Source organism: Monodelphis domestica, chromosome 3, assembly GCF_027887165.1.
Source record: "Monodelphis domestica isolate mMonDom1 chromosome 3, mMonDom1.pri, whole genome shotgun sequence".
Classification (NCBI taxonomy): Eukaryota; Metazoa; Chordata; class Mammalia; order Didelphimorphia; family Didelphidae; genus Monodelphis; species Monodelphis domestica.
In genome coordinates, this window is record NC_077229.1 from 472,987,852 (window position 1) to 473,008,386 (window position 20,535).

Here is a 20,535-nt window from a genome sequence, read left to right on the forward strand (position 1 = left end):
ACATCTGAACAATGTGTCTAATTTACTCAAATCTATCATTTATACTTTTTAAAACATCTCTGTTAAATGTAAAGTATTTGTACAGTGGAAATATATCCTTTGAAAAATGTCTCACTTTTATCAGTAATTTGTTACAGAATGATTTCACTGGATTGTTCTCCATTTTAGGGCTTGTTATCTGCATGGCTATATTCCCAAAACATGTTTTTTCATTTTCACCATTCTATACTATTAAGGAATGAAAAGATCATTCTTTAACTGCTATTTATTCAGTAGAATTCTGTTACATTAGTCTTTTATATATATTTCATAGAGTTGTGCCTGGATCATGATCATTTGTTTCCTTTCTGACCAATTCCTTAATAAGTTACACAATGCAAAAGTGTCTGCTTGGTTCTAAGAGGAACTTCAGTCAGCTGAGAGCCTGAAAGGTGGGCTTTTAAAATAGAGAAGAATCTTATTTTCCATATATGATGTAAAAAACACCATGTATATCAAAAGAAGCTGGAGACTATTCAGCAAGAACAAATGGGGGAGGAGGAGATTCTAATGTTTAACTTAATCTTTCTTTTGTTTTCTTTTCTGTGAAATAATGGTCTTGGATTTGATGATGAACATTCCAACTCTAAATTATGTTCCTATCACCTTAATAATGGATGATCTCCTAAGGTTCAGGAGAGAACTATTCATTCAGACTTATTTCATTTTACTCCACTGAATACCCTCTGTGTTTCAATAAATTGCTATACATCCTGCTCCCCATCCATAACCTTCCAACTCCCATCTCTGTCTTTGCATAGGATATACCCCCATGACTACTTCTTCATCAACACTTTAAACCCAAAATTTCCATCAATGTTCAATTCAATGTGCTATCTCCTACAGGAGACATTTCCTGAATTCCTCACTTGCTATTATTGCTCCAATAGTCCATTGTATTTATCTGTGGACATGTTGTATATTCACCCTGTAGTATGTTAGCACTTTGAGGGTAAGAACAGTTTAATTTCTGTGTGTAATGTAGTGTTTGGCACATAAAAGGTTCTTAAAATGATTTTTAATTGAGTATCAATCTACTTTCAAAGATAAAATAGTTCAGATTTTACAGTTCCCAAAACTCATAAAAAGAAGCATGAGTCCATTAGGATTCACTTGCCTAATAGGTGAATATATATGTATACATATATATGTGTACATATATTGACAAAGATATGTCATCTTTGTCATTATCTATACCCTGCCTCAGTCTAAGGAACCAAGAACTCCAGACAAAATAAATTGGCTGTATGTCTTCTGACTTCTGGCCAGATTCATATCTGCTATTTGGTTATTCATATATAGTCTTTAGATCTTTTCCAAATGTGATATCAGTGAGATTGGCACAATCCATCCAGACCTCTTTAATCCCATTTCCCCCATTAATAAGGTTCTTTAAGAACACTGATTACAAGGCTAAATGACATATCTCATCATATTTGTGTGTGTGTATGTGTGTGTATTTGTGTGATTTCTTTCATTCAATTCAATAAACTTTTATGAAATGCCTGCTATTTGCCAGGCACAATGCAAAATACTGGGGATACAAAAAGAGCCAAAGGCAGTCCTTGCCCTCAAGTAGCTTACAATCTAATAGGGGAGAAAACAGGTAAACAAATGCATACAAAACAAGCTATATTCAAAATAAAATAGGAAATAATTAACATAAAGAAGGCCCTGAAATTAAAAGGGGTTAGAGAAAACTTCCTCTAAAAGATCAGATTTTAGTTGGGGTATAAAGGAAACCAAGAAGGTCAGTAGTCAGAGTGGAAGAGGGAGAGGATTGGAGGCATGGGGGACAGCCAGAGAGAATACCTAGAGCTGAAAATTGGTGTATTGATCTAATTTGTGAAAACTATGTGTTAGGGAGTAAGATGTAGGAAAACTAGAAAAGTAGGAGGGGCCTAGGTTAAGAAGGGCTTTGCATGCCAACGTATTTTGCATCTAGTCCTGGAAGCAATAGGGAATCACTGGAATTTGTTGATTAGAGCGGTGACATGATCAGGCTTGCATTTTAGGAAAATAATTTTCTATTTTAAGTTGTGTTATTATTGTAAATTAGTCTCCTATATAGAATATAGATAAATAATTTTCCATTTCCTTGGAAAGCAGAATAATTAATCAGTATTCTTTCTCAATGAAACTCCTCAATTCGCTCTCCAGGCACTTTTCTGGCAAGACTTAAAGCTGAGCAAAACAAATAAACCATTTAGTCAATTAATATCTAAATACAAAAAATCTTTCCAAGTGGGAGGGGACATACTTTAAAACCATGTTTAATGAGTGAAATGATTATCAATGTTTTTGCTTTTACACTATTGTGATCTCAGTATAAATTGCACTCATTCTTTCTCCTTTTCTTTCCATCAGTTCATATAACTCTAAATTTCTCTAAACTCTTCATATTCATTATTCCTTGTAGAATATCTCATTGTATTCTTACAGTATAATTTATTAAACTATTCCTTGATTGTTAGATAACCATTTTCTTCTATTATTCTAATTATTTGTTGTTATTAAAATTATTAGTGTAAATATTTTTGTTTTTATATAATCTTTATATATAATATAATCTTTTATAATATAATACAATAATTTTATATAATATAATATTTCCATCTGCCTTTGACTTCTTTGAAGAAAATGACTCAGAAGGAGTATCTGGATCAAAGGTTATGTATATTTTGATAATATTTTTCTATAAATTTTAAATTATTTTCCAAAATGACACAACTCAATTCCATTAATACTTCCTTAGTGAATTTTCCTTTGCACAGCCCCTTCAATAAATACTTGCCATTCTTATATTTTGCTATCGGTGTTTATCTGATTGATGCTTGATAAAACAGAATTGTTTCAATTTGCATTTGTATGATGTAGAATGTGGAAATCTTTTTTTTTTTTACTATTGCTTTGCAGTAATGATAGATTAATTCACTACTCTACCAACAATGCATTAGTGTTTTTTTTATCATAAGACTTCCAAGGTTGACTATTGCCATTTTTGTCATCTTTGCCAATTTATTTGTTCATAACAATTAACCAATCCTAACTTTTTGGACCAAGCAAAATTAATCTAATTCATTTTCCAAGTGATTGATCTTCATGTGGAGGTAATTATTTTCTTCCAAGTCTCTTCTTCAGGCTATACATAACTAAGTCCTTGTAACCAATCATACCAATATAATATAAATCACTCTTCTCATTGTCTTTTTTTTTTACTTCCTCTTAGAATCAATAGTATGTATTGGTTCCAAGGGAGAAGAAGAGTGGTAAGGACTAGGCAATGGAGATTAAGTGACTTGCCTAGGGTCACACAAGTAGAAGTGTCTGAAGCAAGATTTGAACACAAGATGTTCCCTCTCTAAGCCTGACTTAATCCACTAAGCCACCCAGTTTCCCTCTTATTGATTTCTGGTGGGCATTCTTAGAATTCTTCTGTGTATCTTCCAGATATTTTTTTTAAAATGTCGGTATTGGAATGATAACTAATATGTTAGTTATAGTCTGACCATGACAGAGTAAAGTAGAACTGTCCCTTCCCTAGTACTAGACATTATTAATATAGCAGGGTAACATTATTTTTAGCTGCCATATTATAGTATTATCTCTTAACGTCATCATATTCTATTAGAGTCCCATCTCTTTTTAGAATGGTCTGCTATTGACATAAATCATAAAGTACAAGGTAAGCATGCTTAGAGGAAGTTAATATGCTAAAAGTTCCTCACTATAAAAAAAAAACAAATAGATTTTTGTTTTGTTTTGTTTTGTTTTATGGAATTTGCATAAGATTTTTCTTATTAGAGCCCAAAGTCTATCAAAATTATTTTTGAACTCTGAATTTTTTTATCTAGTGTGCCATTTATCCTTTTCAAATTTGTATCAAGAGCCAAATATAGATATCTGAGGCCTGGAGACACCACTAAAGACTGTTTAAAAATTTTCCATTAAGCCATGAATGATGACTCTTTGAGTGTAATAATTCAACCCATTTTAAATCCACTTAAGTTTCACTATTAACTAATTTAGTAATCTACATCTTTTACATAAGCTAAGTGTGAGAAACTCTGTTTAATGCTTTGCTTAAAATTTGGTTAAACTTCATAGTAGGAATTACTAACCAGAGGTGCAGCTATAATATACAGCAATACTTCCATTTTTGTTGGATAATCCATCTGAAAACAATACATAGAATATGAAACTGATTAAAACGGAGGCAATTATTTCCACTTGAATCAATGGAAATTCAATTAATTCATTCGAAGCACTTAAAAATACATACCAAAAACACATTTCATAGAGAACAAATATAGTGTTTAATACTAAAAATAATGAGAAATTAATATAAAATGAATATAAAAGACTAATATAAAGAATAAATGAGCACCTGAGTGGAACCCAGACAATGAGGATGCACTACGTGGCTGCATCCCTGTTAGCTGTCTTCCACAGGCCTATTGCCATCAGAAGAGTCCCATGATGTGGCTTTGGGCTCTTTGACTGAGAACTCACCCTGATCCTTGAATGCAATTGTTTGACTAGATGTCCAGGCTGATGTTCACACAAAGAGAAACAATGGCACACTGAGCAGGAGAAAGTGTGACTTGATCTTTGTTTTTGAAAAATTAGCAACAAAATCTGAGGCAACCAATGAAAACCTAGACAAATCTGTCACCGAAAAAAGCCTCGAAAACTAAAACCGATAAGAACAAATGACAACGAAAATATATTGATACACATATACCTATATAGGTATACATATATGATATGCCATAACTGTATCATCTTATCATATATTATATTACATTGTTGTGTATAATATTATGTACACTCATGTGATCAGAAGAGTTAAAAACTTCTTTAGTGTTGATCCTAAGGTGGGAGATGTCTGTGCATATATACACCAATATACACACATAGAATTATATGCATTTAAATATATACATGTACATGAATTTATATATGTACATATATATTGAGCCTGATTCTAAGGTGTCATATATATCTATATATCTACATCCTTCACCTCAGAGTCAGGCCTAAAAATATTTTCTATTCTAAAGAGGAAAATATTGTTTATTATTGCTTCATAATTTTCATAATTGCTTCATAATAAAATTGACTATTAAATCAATATTGGAAAATAATTTATTGAATCATGCCTCTTGTTGCCTCCAAAAGTTAATGCAACAATGACTGAAAATAGAGTAGCATTAAATAATGGGAGTCTCCATGTGAGTGAATAAGTATAATTAATTATTTTATCTCTAAATGATCAGGAGTTTTGCCTTATCCTTTGTGTTTTATTAAGTCACCAGTAAAAACCCAAAGTGCTAAATTCAGTGTTCCATTTTATTTAAAGCCATTCTTTCCCATTTAAGCATTCCTTGAAGTCTGGTGAAGAATTCTAAGCATTTTTGAATGTATTCCAACATGAACCAAACTCAGGATCATGTATATAGAGTGAATGATGGTAATTACAGTGAAGGGTCTAGGGTATTATTTATTTCTAACTAACAGACAGCACCTGACAGTCTTTGTATATCAAGTTGTTATTAAAATCCTCTGTCTGGATGCTAAGCTGACTTATTTTATAACTAATCTTCCTTTACAACTAATCATGAAGTGTATATAAAGTTTGGTAAGTAAATTCATCTAATTTGACAAGGGACATATTAAAATGAAAGAATTTGTGTCATAAAGTATACCGTAGCAGCTTGTTTTCATGATTGTCAAATGTAATTTCATAAATACGTTGCCATAAACATCTTTTGAGTAACTTCAAGCTTGTGTTAAGCCTGGATTTATAGAAGAATGAATTCCTCAATACTTATGAAATATACTTAGAGACTGACGGAAAAATATCAGGACTTCATTCTTCTAGCTGTCAGTCCAAAGTGACAATGAGGCCAAACAGGAGTTTTCATAGAAATACACCTTTCAAATACTGTTCTTTTTTAAAATTTTGCAACTACAGTGTGTCCACTTCTCTTCTTAAAGGAACAAAACTGAATATGATAAAAAAGTAGCAGTTTTTCTCCACACTTAACATATTCTTAATGTAATCTCTCTCACATTGATATATTTTGTTTTCAATAAAATAAAATATATTAGCTAATGATAAGACTATATCCACAAATTATAACAATGATAAAATATTTTTCTTATTATTAGGTAAAAAATGATAATGAATTTCAAAATCAATTTTTTCTTTTACAAATTCCAATTTGTTAGTAAAAGTGTAAAACAAAATTCATGGATCTGTCCTTTCAATTAATTTTATATTTGGAGAAACTTAGAGATTAAAACTTTTCCAAGTTCACAATCAGCAACTGAGATGGATGACTCTCAATGCTTGAATTCAATTTAATAAATATTTATCAAAAATTTAATTATGAAAAACCAGATTATATAGTAAAAAGATCATTATACAAGAGTATATACTCGTATTTGAATAGCAGTTCCAGCCACTACCTGAGTGACTATATTTTTAGCTTTTGTTTCCTCACATTTAAAGTTGTATTTATAGTAACTCCCCTAGAAGATCATTGTGAAAATCAAATGTTAATGAATATCAGCTGCTTTGAATTATCAGTTTTTTTGTTGTAAAGGTTGTTGAATGTTGAGAATACAAAGATGAAAATTGATCATCTCTGCCCTCAAAATGTTTGCAGCCTTTTAAGGAAGACACAACATATAAACAAATGAATATAATAAAAGTTTGTGTATGAAGGAAAACAAAAATGATCTAGACAAAATGCCCCTAGAAAGTTTGAGGAAAATTGATCAGAGAGGCAAAATTATCATATGGAGAAATTAGGGAAGACTTCCTGGATGAAAAGTCCCAGATGAGATTCCACTTGAACTGTCTTTAAGGAAGAGAAGTATAATTGCAGATGGCCATGAGGATAGAGAATTTTAGAGCCATTGAGGATGACATGCAAATGTATATAAGTCAGAGCAAAAGAACTGGCTGAGCAATAATCACTAAGTGAAGAGGAGAAAAGTGACATAAAATTGGGTGTGGAGGTTAGAACCTGATTGTAAAGGACCATAAGTTCAATGCTAAGACACTAAGGAGTTTCTCTTTTATCCTACAGGCAATGGGAAGCCACTGTGGGTTTTTTAAAAGGAGAGTAACATAGTAAAAAACAGTGAATAGGAATATAGAATGTAGTGGAAAATTCAGAAAAATATATAAAATAATCATTAAAAAATCTGATTTATAAAATGGTGGCCCCTTTTCTCAAAGTTCATTTTGTTACTAAATTACTTTGTGCTTTTCCCTCCTGTTTTAATCAGGAAATATTCAATAGAGGCCAAATCTTTTTTTTTTAATTTTTCCATATCATGAATTCATACATATCTTGATATTATTATTATTATTATTGTATAGAACAATATATAAAATTTGACTATATCAAGGTTGTTAATGTAAACACCACTCATTTCATATATTCAGGTAGATCACAAAAAAGGAGTCACATTTTGACTTTATACCTATAGAGAAAAAGAAACTCTAAGATACATCATAATTTCCAAATTATGGTACTGATACAATCTGACCTTTCTGTTCACAGTTATTGATGTGACAGCACTAATCTTGCACTACGTCAGGGTTAACACCAAAGAATAAGTTATTGAGTTTTACTAATATCTTCTAGGTATTTGTCAATAACATTTTGGTATTACCTGGCTTTCATATTTCAAAGAACCAAATAGGTTTCTTTTTTTTTTTAAGAATAGAAAACAAATATGAATGATTTTCCCAGATTCTCTCTGAAGTGATTTTCATTCATTTGATCAGCCATCCATCCATCCATCCATTCATTCATGCCATCCCCCTTCCACCTATCCATTCAGTAAATCTTCATTGAATTCCTACTAAGAGCAAGACACTGGAAGTAAACAAAGTCTATGTCAAAAGATTCACCATGAGATAAGAGGAAGAGGTAGAGACAATATCACAAAAGCTCAACTTGTATTTTGGTTCTGATTCTTACTAGTTTGGTTCCTTTAGATATGCCTCTGAACCCCAATGTGCTATGAAATGGGGAGAATAGTGCTTGCTCTACATTCCTTAGAGCATTTTTGTGAGGAAAAGTCTTTTCAAGGCTAAAAGTGTGTGAAAGGTGTATGTTGTTTTTGTTAAATCTTTCAAATAACTAATATGATATGAGCTATTTTTATATTTAGACTCCAGTCATATGTTCATTTTGCAATTTCTTCTGCTCACTGAAATAACAGTGGTAGGTGGGAGAAAATACTCGTTTTAAAAATATTTAACAAGCATGTGTCTTGAAGTATGTTGACCTGTTATATACTTGTTTGACTTGAGAGTGCTGACGGGTAAAACAGAATCACAAGAGGTACATGACGTATGGCCTCTACAGCAGTATTTTACTATAAAAGCATGGAACCCTGCTGGCATATGTAATTTAATGGGCAGCATGCCTCCCCTAATTCAATCACATCCCTACATCCCTTCTTTTATATTCCAATTGGATTCCATGTGCTAAAGCCATCAAGATTTTCAGGATGAAATGAATGCTTGTATTAATCCTGCAATTTCCATTTAAAACACAGCATCGATTTGATTAATAAGGTTTGATGCTGAATAATTATATGACAAATATGTAGGATATAGGAAAGCCACAGATGTGACCACTAGCAAAAGCCTTGTGGGAAAAGGGGGTCAAAGGGAAGCAATGGCCATGACTGAGGTGATGAATTCTTTGGCTTTTCTCTTATGCAATTAACAAGCAGTGCTTCTATTAATTTGCCACCCCCAGAGCCTTGACTGGTCAGATGCGTCAGGGTCAAGGGTCACAGGGGCAGAGTAGGGGTCAGCATCACAGCAGCCCTGAAACAAAATGGGAAAACTACAGAAATCTAAATGAAATGGCTGAGTATACATTCTGCAGTGCAGAAGGGAGGGGAAGGAGTGCATTTCCTTAATGTTAAGATTGCTGTTTTCGAATAATAAAAATGTTCTCTGCACATTTAATTCAAAGTAATCAATCTAAGGTGCAGTGGTTGAGCATCCAATAAAAGAAAATCAATGTGGTCTCTACAAGGGAAGACAAACAATGCTAGCTTTTACTAAAGGGATTATAGGTTAACATTTATTCAGTGGATTGTAATCTGATGTCAAGTGGTATAAAATCAAGCCAACAATCCATTACCACCCGTTAGAGGCTGGGTGCTGATCTCATGCAAATTGACTTTTCATAGAACTTATTAAATCATTTCTGTGTTCTAGCTATGGAACATTTTTCTACAGATGCTGAACTTCAATAAATTTTATTTCACATATTGGATTAAGGCATAGCAAAAAGATAAGTATTTGTCATATCAAAACCAATTCTAACTTTTTCTATGGCTTCCTTAGGCTTTGGGTCATTAATTAATCATATGAAATGTATGGATTCTGCTTTGTTCTAGCATATCAAGGGGGTTTTGGAAAGAGATCCAGATCCAATGCCCCTTTTACACTCTTTAGTTTATTTTGCCTGAATACAGGCAATGGAAAAAAAAAGGTTTTTTTAATGGTATGTATTTCCAAAATTTTGATAAATCTTAGCTTTCCATAGAAGTTGAGGGGAATCAGTATTTTATCAGCACTCTGTCTGCCTAGGATTTCTTGTGTTTTCCTTCAAGGGAAAAAAGCAAATTTTGCAAGCTACAGCATACCGGATGAAGGAGCAGGGAAAACCTTTATCAAAAATGCTATATCCTTTAAAAATATGTTTCTCTTTATATATTTCTATGTTTATGCATGTGCACATATGTATATATATATATATATATATATATGTCTGTAGGTGAACATGGGTATTTTTCTATATTTCCCAATTTTTAAGGGAGAATTTGTAATATAATCATGCTCAAAATGTGCCCTCATCCATTTGGATATATTAGTTCTAGTGAATAGAGGTATTTATTTTAACAATAACAGTTTATAGTGATGACTGGCAAAAAGGTAATGATCTTTTTGAAGAATGGTAGTGATCTCTAAGCTAAACATGAAAAAGCTAGAGAACTTGTCAAAATTAACATTATTTTTTAAAACAGCTTTGCTTATTGTTAAGTTTGGGCCACTTTTATGTGTGAAGAAAATGATTACCACATGTTTGAAAATATTGCTGATATTTTGAAGATTGTATTACACTGCAGCCCTGTGCGGCTTCAAAATATTTCAGAGTTACATGGTGGTAGAACGGGAAATTGAATTTGACACTATTTTTATTATAAAAACTAAGTTTAGTTTTACCACCCCTGCTTCAATGACACATTTTAGCTGCAAAGTTTTTTTTAAATGAGTTTGTGTATTTTATATCTCTGAACTTAAAGAAATTCTATACCCTGCTCTTTTCCTTATGAATCGCAAAAGCATAACATATGTTTTTAAAAAACCTTTCAATACTCATGTGTTAATGTACTTTTTTCAACTTTCATTATCTACATAGCAAGATGTACTTGCTATGTACATCTCTAAATCCTGGAAGTCTTTTTGATACCACAAGTTGCCTGAAATTCTTTCCCCTCTCACCCCTGTGTCTTACTTTCCTTCAAGATTCAGCCCAACTCACACCTTTTCTAAGAAATCTTTCCTTGTGCATCATTTCTCTCAGCTTCAAGCTTAAGATATATCTACTATACAAATGCATACACATACCAACTGTGTCTGCATATTTGTGCATGTAGACGTGTGTATGTCTGTACACAAATCTATGGTATGACCGATGCCAATGCCAAAGCTTTTTGGAGCCACAGGTGAGAACTGGGTGAAAGGTGGACACCAAAGAGCAGTCCTGAAAACCTCATGATGCCATTGATCTTCTATGAAAACAAAGGATGAACAACAACTCTTTCTCCCTCTCTCAGTCTCTCTCTCTCTCTCTCTCTCTCTCTCTCTCTCTCTCTCTCTCTCTCTCTCTCTCTCCCTCTCTCTCTCTCTCTCTTTCTCTCTGCATCACATTCACATTCAAATATGGAAGTCATGTTATATAGAAACATAAATATATGTAAGTATACATATAATAAACAAATATGTTTGCATCTATATCTATCTATCCAAGCAACAAGTTTTTCACCTTTCGTTACATATTTGGTTCTTTGCCCAGTACCTGGAACTTTTCATAAGCACTTAAGTACTTGTTTTCTGATTCAGAAATAGTTCATATTCTGTGTAGCAATGTCATCTGCAATGTTGTTGAAAATAGTAAACAACGTGGTTACTTTCTATACCACATGAAGAGAAAAATTCAGACATTCACCTGATTGATTTTATTATGCAATAATATTTTTAATAAAATTAAATGAAAATATATTTCTAGTAGTAATTTAGATTATTTTTAAAATAAAGATTTATACAGTAATCTAGATATTCTAGTGCATACTAATTGTTGACCTAGGAAACATTTGATGTTGGTCAAAGTAATATTGTAAACCAGGAACAGTTTAATCCAATTAAGTTCTAATTTGAGGGTTCTGATTAGAATTGAAATTTCCAATGACTAACGTGACCAACAATTTTGGTGAAATGTAGAAACATCCTTTGGAAAAGAAATAAATTATCTTGTTATTAACATGAAATATATCAAAATCAGTCACAAAGGGGTGGAGGTACAAGATAGTTATTGAAATCTTGGCCTAAGGTCAAAGCCTAGTTTCTCTCAGACAAAGAATCTTTCCATAAACTCCTTAATTCACTACTGTATTTACCTCTACTGACTAGGTAGCCTAATAGATAGCCTGCTAGATTTGGAGTCAAAAAGACTTAAGTTCAAATTCTCCTTCTCACCCTTAATTGCTATGTAACCAATCCTTTCTGAAACTCCATTAATTCTCTATAGCACATGTACTATGTTATAGATCAGCTGTGTCTTATTTAGCTCCATTCAATCAAGTCCCATATGACCATTTCAATAGGGTATTACCTAAGTCAATTACTTGTTTTGCAAGCTCTTATTTTTACATAAAAAGTACTTAGATCTTAATATTTGTATTATTTTTTTAAAAAAGGTGATGGAAGGTAGAAGACTGAGCTTGGCAGATCTTTTTATATTTTTATTTGAGAAATATTATTTCACTTAAGAAGACTCAAATAATATGAAATAAGCTCTAAACCAGAAACTGAAGTTAGAAACTGTGTTAAAAGTAATAGCAAAAACCATCTCAACCTGAAGGCGAAACCACTCCATTTCAAGAACAATTTCTGCATGCAGTGTACTAGATTCTCAGTAAAAAAAAATGGAAAACATTTTATCATTCATAGAGAAACAGAGAGTATATAGGATGGAGAGACATTTTTGATGCTTTCCCATTCCTGTGCAGAGAGAGCCATAAAAGGTTGCCAATGGGGTATTGTAAAACTCCAGTTAACAGTGAATGCTAGATAGATATCACCAGTTAAAGGTGATTGAATATCAAGGGTTGAGTAGTGCTTATTATGCCTGCTGTTGGGAGACTTCAATTCATTATTGTAACAGAATTGAACAACATTGCCGCTGTACCAAACGTGGCTGTAGTATTGATTGGGTTGCTCAAAAAGTCTTCTCTTCGGATGCAGAGTGCAGTCAAACATGGCCAAACATCCTTCCATTCCCCTGATTCTGTTTTGTGCTCCTTGTACCTCAAACTAAAGCAGCCTTTAGTCAGAGGGAAATGCTTCACTATTGGAAGACAGACAGGGCTCTAAGCCTGACTCCAGGGGGTTATGCAGATGTGGTGACCTTTCTTCCAGAGACCTGATTTTACACTCAAATTGTCATTAAATCTCCTTTTCCCTGGAGGTTCCCAAGTCAACTCGTGTGCTTTTGCCATTAGGGTTAAAAGTTAGACAGGCGCTATGCCCAGCCTGCATACTAAAGGCAACAGGAAAGAAACTGACATAAAAATGGCCCCCTTTCCTAGAGAGAAGGCATCATCCACAGCCCAGTTAGGTGCCAAGAACATGTGGAGTCAATATAAACACTTCCGGCAGGAGGGTTGTTTTTTCTTGATAAATCTATCAAGGAAGGTAGAGCTGTGTGTGCCTAATTTGCATAATATTTTTAATACCTACCTGACTCAGCAGATGTGTCCTTATTTTTCTCTCTCCATTGGGCTATATTTGTGGAAGGGGGGTATTTGTCTTTTATTTTTGATCAAAATATCTTCATTGAGAAAAAAAAAAGTAAATTTTTGGTTTATGACCAGATTCCTGGGTTATAATATAAAATGATAGAATTACATGAGAACAATTCCATTTTCCATTTCTTTTTTGACCATATAAACAATCTTAAGTCATACTGACCTTAACAAAGCTTCTCCTCCATTTTGCATTGTACTATATTTTGATGATTAATTTGAATAGTGAACAGTTATTATATAGCATTTATTATTAAACTATGAAAGTTATAAAAAATATATGTGATTATATATGTATACATATAAACTTATTGTGTGCCATGCATTGTGCTAAGTATTAAAGATACAGAGGAAAAGAAAAATAAATCCTCCATAATCTTACAGTCTCAGGGGTAAAAACAAGAAGATACATAGGTAATCAATGGAAAGTAGAGGAGGAAAGCAGTAACAATTGGGGATGTAGAAAGTGATATCCTATAAAAATAGCCTTTAAAGTGAGTTTTGTAGGAAGCCAGGGGTTCTAAGTGGAGAGACAGTATTACAGACATAGATGACAGAAAATAAAACCCCAAAAAACAAGGAGCTGGAAGATGGAGTGCTGGGTTTAAAGAAAAAGAAGGAAGGCAATCGGATATGTCTTTACAGAGAACCAAGAGCTGTAATTAATATGATATTTGGAAAGTTATGAGAGGGCCCAAGTTAGGAACCCCCTTGTTACATTTAAAATAGTTTGTGGTTGTAAACTGATTTAAAATAGTGGTCTGCCATAAACTGTGGTAGATTAAAAGAGTTGAGGTGGTAAACTGTAGTGAGTAAAATAGTAGAAGATATAAATTATAGTAGATATAAGAGTGGGTGAGTAAATTGTGACTGCAGAAAATATGTTTTCACCACAGTGTCTTGTTTTAAATCAAATATTTAAGGTGGTCCCCAGGGAAATATTCCCAATTATGAATATACCCAAGTCAACTGGGCTTATAATAGAGATTTTTAATTAATAATACAATGAGGAATCAAAGAAAAAAGAGAAAAGAGAGAAAAAGGAAATAAGTATGAAGGGCCTTAAGCCAACATGGCCTAGACCTGAGTCTTAAGAGAGAGAGATCAGTCAGTCAGTCTTTTATCACTCACCACAAGGTCTGTCTAAGCAAGGATTCTAGTGACAGAGTCTCCTCAGAGAGAGTTCCAGCCAGAGACTATTTCAAAGGGCCTCTCTCAAGAACTTCCAGAGGGGTAGAGTCCCCTCAGAGGAGCTCCAGTGAGACCTCCTTAGAGATTGTCCTCCAAGAGCTTCCCTTCTCCAGAACCTCTCCTCAAGAGCTTCTCCAAAAGGATTGCTTCATAAGAGATTCTGCTTTTTCTTATATAGGGGTTTTTCTCCTATGTCACCTCGCCTAAGTTCTTCCATCTACCAATCACAGTAGACATTTTCCAAGGAACAGCCCATTCTGAATTCACTGCTGGGTCGACTAATCCCTTTAGTAAGTTTGAATCAGAAAAAACACTGAATAAGTTTTCACCTCTTTGCTCCTGGCAAGTTTACAAGTTGTTGACCTTTAATAGGTACTTAGCACCCCATTGTATTAATTCTAAAAATAGGCATGACTTAAAGAACTTTTTGCCTCATTATAAGTATGGGTTAAAGTACTTTCATTCTTTAGCAAGGAGTTCTCTCCCCCAAAGCAGTCCCAAGTACTGGTGGAGCAGAGGTCCTCTCATTTCTGATCCAAGTAGAGTTCTCACTGTCAAAATGGGGAATGTTCCCAGTAGGGAATTGTTCCAATGGAGAATTCCCCAATGTGGAAATTTTTAACATTCACAAGTCTGAGAAATTTCAAGATTCACAATCCCCCCTGATGATCATTGGGAGGCTAGTCTCCCCATTGATCATTTAACAATCATTTTGTAATCCTAAATGCACTTCTAACTATAGATGTACACAATATTCAATTTTCTAAGAGAAATTAGAATAGTGAGGGAGGAAATAGAAAAGAAAAGAAAGCAAAACCAATGTTTTGCTAGGCGCATTGACAGAAAGCCAAATTAGGGGCAGTCCCTTTTGGCATAAATGTGTACATTTACAATAAATGTTCAATCAAAGTTCAGTTCAATCAATCATATACAAAGTTCATTCTTGATCTTCTTGATGAAGTGTAGGTTTTCCAGTATCTTTCCGCAACAATTCATTCTCTGGATTTAGGAGTTTCAAGCTTCTTTCTTGAAGATCTTTTCTCGAACAAAATCAAAATCTTGGATTTTCATAAAGACACAATCTCAAACAAAAAATCAAAAATTTTAGATTTTAAATTAAAATACAATCCCCCTGAAGTGTTAAAAACCATTCAGTTCAACTCAGAATGTAATGTTGAGTTATGGGGATGTATGAGTCAATTATCAAAAGAGGAGAAAAACAATCAAAAACATAAGGGAAAAATTCAAAATAGGTCCTTGTATAGGTCCAATTTAGAGTAATTTCTATCCCACAAGTCTGTAGGACAGAATGCAGTAATATTTCACTTAGTCATTTGTAGCCAAGACCACAGGAAGTTGCCATAATATAAGAAGAAAAGTAACTAGAATTCTATTTTTATAGGGAAATGTCATTCCCTCATCTGACCTTTTTGTCATTCTCAGGGATATAGGGAGCCAACATGATAGTCAAATTTTGTACTTGTATGAGTACTTTGCAGAGAGTGTAGATACAAGGAAGTCCTATGACTTAACGTATGTCAAGCGTCGCAACCTTGAGTCTCACATTAGTATTTCCTATGTGCTCTTTTTGGCACTATTCAGGTTAAGTCTGTGCTCCTTGTTTTTTATCCCTTTTTTTCTAGAATCAGATACAAACATTAATCACAGTCCTATAATATTTTATCAATAAATGGCAGGTAAATAGTTTAAAGCTTTTAGGCATATATTAACATTATAGCAAGAATATATATATATATATATGTGTGTGTGTGTGTGTGTGTATATATATATATTAACTTGTATTACTGCAGAAAAAAAACATATTAATTGTATGAACCTTTAGTACAAGAAATGAGAAAAATCAAATATTCTAATCAAAATAAAGAAAAGAAATAATAAAAAATAAGGAAAAAATCAGTAATTCAATGTGTTCTCAAAAAAACAGCATCCACTTGTCTATGGATTATTATCTCCAATGCATATGATAGGTTACAGTCAATCAGTCTCAGCAGAAGATGTTTTCTTCACATGTGAGCAATGAATCCAAGAGTCTTTTTCTCCAATCTTTATGGATGTTGGAGTAGTTAACAATATTTGGAATGGTCCTTCCCATGAAGGCTGAGTTGCTCCAGTTCTCTTGAAATTCTTAATATAAACTTTGTCTCCTGGGTTCAGGTCATGCAGAGAAAAATCTAGTGGTCCAGCTTGTACTGCAGCTCCGGATTCACGAAGTTTACGTAGTTTGTGCTGTAACTCCTGTATATAGGAAGCAATAGTAATATCTCCCTCTAATAGTGAGGTATAAGCAGGGGAAAAAGGTTTAGCCTGTATAGGTGGATGTCCAAAAAGCATCTCAAATGGTAAGATATGTAAGTCTCCTCTAGGCCTGCTTCTAAGATAAAATAAGGCCAGAGGGAGAATTTTAGGCCATTTTAAATGTGTCTCAGTGCATGATTTTCCAATCATAGTTTTAAGTTCTTTGTTCATCCTTTCAACCTGTCCTGAGCTCTGGGGATGATATGGAACATGGAGTTTGGGAGTTATTCCCAAGCAAGAATATATCTGATTTAGGACAGAATCAGTAAAATGACTTCCTCTATCTGAATCAATACGTGCTGGTAGTCCAAAGCGAGGAATAATTTCCTTTAAAAGTATCTTTGCAACAAAATCAGCTGTGGCTCGGGTTGCAGGAAATGCTTCCGGCCTTCTGGTTAGTTGATCTACAATTACTAGACAAAATTTATAAAGTCCAGACTTTGGCATTGTTATGAAATCTATCTGTAGATGTTCAAAAGGTGTGGAAGTCAGAGGACATCCACCAAAGGCTTTTCCACGAAATGCATGTTGGTTATATGCCTGGCAGGTAGAGCAGGCTGAACATACTTTAGAGGCTATAATAGTTATACTAAGGGCTATCCATACTCTCTTGACAGAGTCCATGATGCCCTGGGTGCCAAAATGACCATTTTTATGAATAGATTGGCAAATTTGGTTATAGAAACTTCAAGGGAGCAGGGGTTTTCCTTCAGATGACACCCATACTCCATTAATCTGTTTTGCTTTGAATTTTTGTTTCCATTTTTCCACTTCCTTTTCATTATAGGAAAGTGGTAGATTTAAATCATTAGTGGTTGCTAATATTAAAATTAATTCTGGTCCTTCTATGGCTGCTAACTTTGCAGTGGCATCTGCTCGATCATTTCCTCTAGAGAAAGGGTCAGTGCCACCTGTATGGGCAGAACAATGAACTACAGCTAGGGCTTTGGGAAGCCGGAGAGCAGAAAGAACTTCATTAATAATTTTGGCATTAGCTATAAGATTTTCCAGCTGAGGTTAAAAATCCTCTCTGGAGCCATAGCATCCTGACTGAGTGACAAATGCCAAAAGCATATCTAGAATCCGTATAAATTGTTGCCTTTTTATCCTTGGCAATTATACAAGCTTGCTTCAGAGCTATGAGTTCTGCTCCTTGAGCGCTAATGTTAGAAGGTAGCGAAGCTGACCATTCAGTGGCAAATTCTGAGACTACGGCAGCTCCAGTGTAACGTATGCCATCCCTCATAAAAGAGGAACCATCAGTAAATAAAATCAGATCTGCATTGTCTAAGGGAGTGTCCAAGAGATTATCTCGAGGCTTTTCTGCCATGGACATTAATGTTTCACAATTGTGTAATGGTTCTCCTGAAGTTGGTAAATCTGGAAGCAAGGTGGCAGGGTTAAGAATAGTACAACGTTTTAAAGTAATGTTTTCACTATTTAATAAGGTTATTTCATATTTTGTAATTCTCTGATCCAAGAATGACTGTGTTCTATGTTTTATCAACAATGTTTCTACCTCATGTGGGCACATTATTGTTAATGGACACCCCAATATTAAATCAACAGTTTTTGTTACTAGTAAGGCTGTAGCAGCTACTCCTCTAAGACATGGTGGTGCTCCTGCTGCTACTTGGTCCAGTTGAGCAGAATAATAAGCAATTGGGCACTGAGAAGGTCCCAAAGTCTGAGTTAAAATGCCAGAAGCTACTCCTCTTCACTCATGCACATACAAAGTAAATGGCTTGTTGTAATCTGGGATTCCTAGAGCAGGGGAAGACATGATAGCCTTTTTTAGATCTGAGAGAGCTGACAAGTATTCAGGCTCTAATTTGAGGGGTTCAGGAACCAAATCCTTTGTTAATGCTATAAGGGGTTTAATAATTTCCCCATAGCAAGGAATCCATTGTCTGCAAAACCCTGTTGCTCCTAAAATTGCTCTCAACTGTTTCTTATTAGTAGGAGCGCTTAAATTTTGAATATTCTCAATTCGTTTTGGAGAAATATAACGAGCTCCCACAGTCAAAATGAATCCCAAATATTCTAGTTTTGGGAGACACCACTGAACTTTATCCTTTGATATTTTATGTCCTCTTTTGTGCAATTCCAAAAGAAGGTGTTTGCTATCTTCTTGACATGTTCCTGCATCTGTTGAAGCCAAGAGTAGATCATCTACATATTTGATTAATTTACTATTTTTAAATGTTATATTGTCTGTGTGTTGGCTCAAAATTTGCTCAAATAAACTCGGACTTTCCACATAACCCTGTGGCAGCTGACTCCATGTATATTTGAGCCCTTCCAGGTAAAAGCAGAAATATCCCTGGAGTTCTCATGTATAGGTATGGAAAAGAAAGCTGAACACAAGTCTATTACTGTAAAGTATGTAGCTGTGCTAGGAATAGAGGAAATAATAGTATTTGTGTTAGAAACTACAGAGTGTCTCTTTATAACGTGATTATCCACTGCCCTCAGATCCTGTAAGAATCTATAGAGGTGCTTGCCATCGGGCCCTCTTTTTGGTTTTTTAACTGGCAGTATGGGCGTGTTGTATTCAGATTTGAAAGGGATTATTATTCCCTGTCCTATTAATGAGTTAATAACTGGTGTAATACCCTCAATTGCCTCCTTTGAGAGGGGATACTGAGGGATAGAAGGAGGTGGGCTAGATTTAGTTTTTATCTGCACAGGAACAGCAGATTTAAGTAAGCCTACATCGGAAGAAGATGTGGCCCAAAATGACCCTGGTATATCCTTAGGTATTTCAAAAGTGGAAGGCTCTTTTGCCTCCTGGTTTTCTGAGAGAAGTACAGGGAGTAAATTTAAAGATTCCTCTGGTACTTCCAATGATAAAGAACCATCTGGTGAACAAGTTATTGTGGCTCTGAGTTTGCATAGAAGGTCTCTCCCCAGCAAATTTAAAGGGGGGTCAGGCATTAAAAGAAAGGAATGTTGTACCTCTAGGGGTCCTACAGTCACCATTCTAGGGGCAAGTTTTTCAACTCTTTGGGGTATTCTTGATACTCCCACTACACTTTGTGAATCAATAGAATAACAATTTAAATCTAATACATTCTTCAATACAGACCTGGTAGCTCCAGTGTCTAAGAGACAATCATAATAAATGTTACCCACCTTTAAGGTAACATGGGGTTCATTAGTATGAGGAGGGCAGTGGATAGGGACAATGTATAGTAGGACATCAGGGTCCAGAAAATCAAAGGTTGTATCCTCTGATTCCTGTGCCCCATCCCCCCAGACACCATCATTGTGTTTGGGATATTCCATGGGCACCCCCCTGAAGGGCGCCTCGACTATTTTTTGGACAAGCTCCATTTCTTATATTTTGTTGTTGGGTATTATCATTTTCTTCATTTGGAGCATTGTCATTATTTTCCCAGTTCCTATTTCTATAATTCTGGTTTCTAAAGTTCTTATTTCTATATTCATTATAGTTGTTTCCATAATCATTATTATAATTTCTAAAATTTCTAAAATTCTGGTTTCTATGATCATTATCATCTCTATAGTTGTTCTGGTTTCTATGACCATTATCATCATTTCTATAGTTATTATTTCTAAAGCTATTGTTAAACTGTGTATTCCTTCCAATCATCTTAAGAAAAGTTCCACATTCCATCATTTTGTGGCCCTTCTTCTCACAGAAGTGGCAGGTTACTGATTTATTTGTGAATTCCCGCAAAGGGGCTATAGTCTCTCCCTTATTTTTCAATTGTCTCTTTAACATTTCAATTTCTTTCTTTAAATCTTCCACTGATGTATCATCTTCCTCAGGTCTTTTTACACGACCTTTATAAACATAGGTTGCTACTCTCCTCAATTCTTCAATGTCCA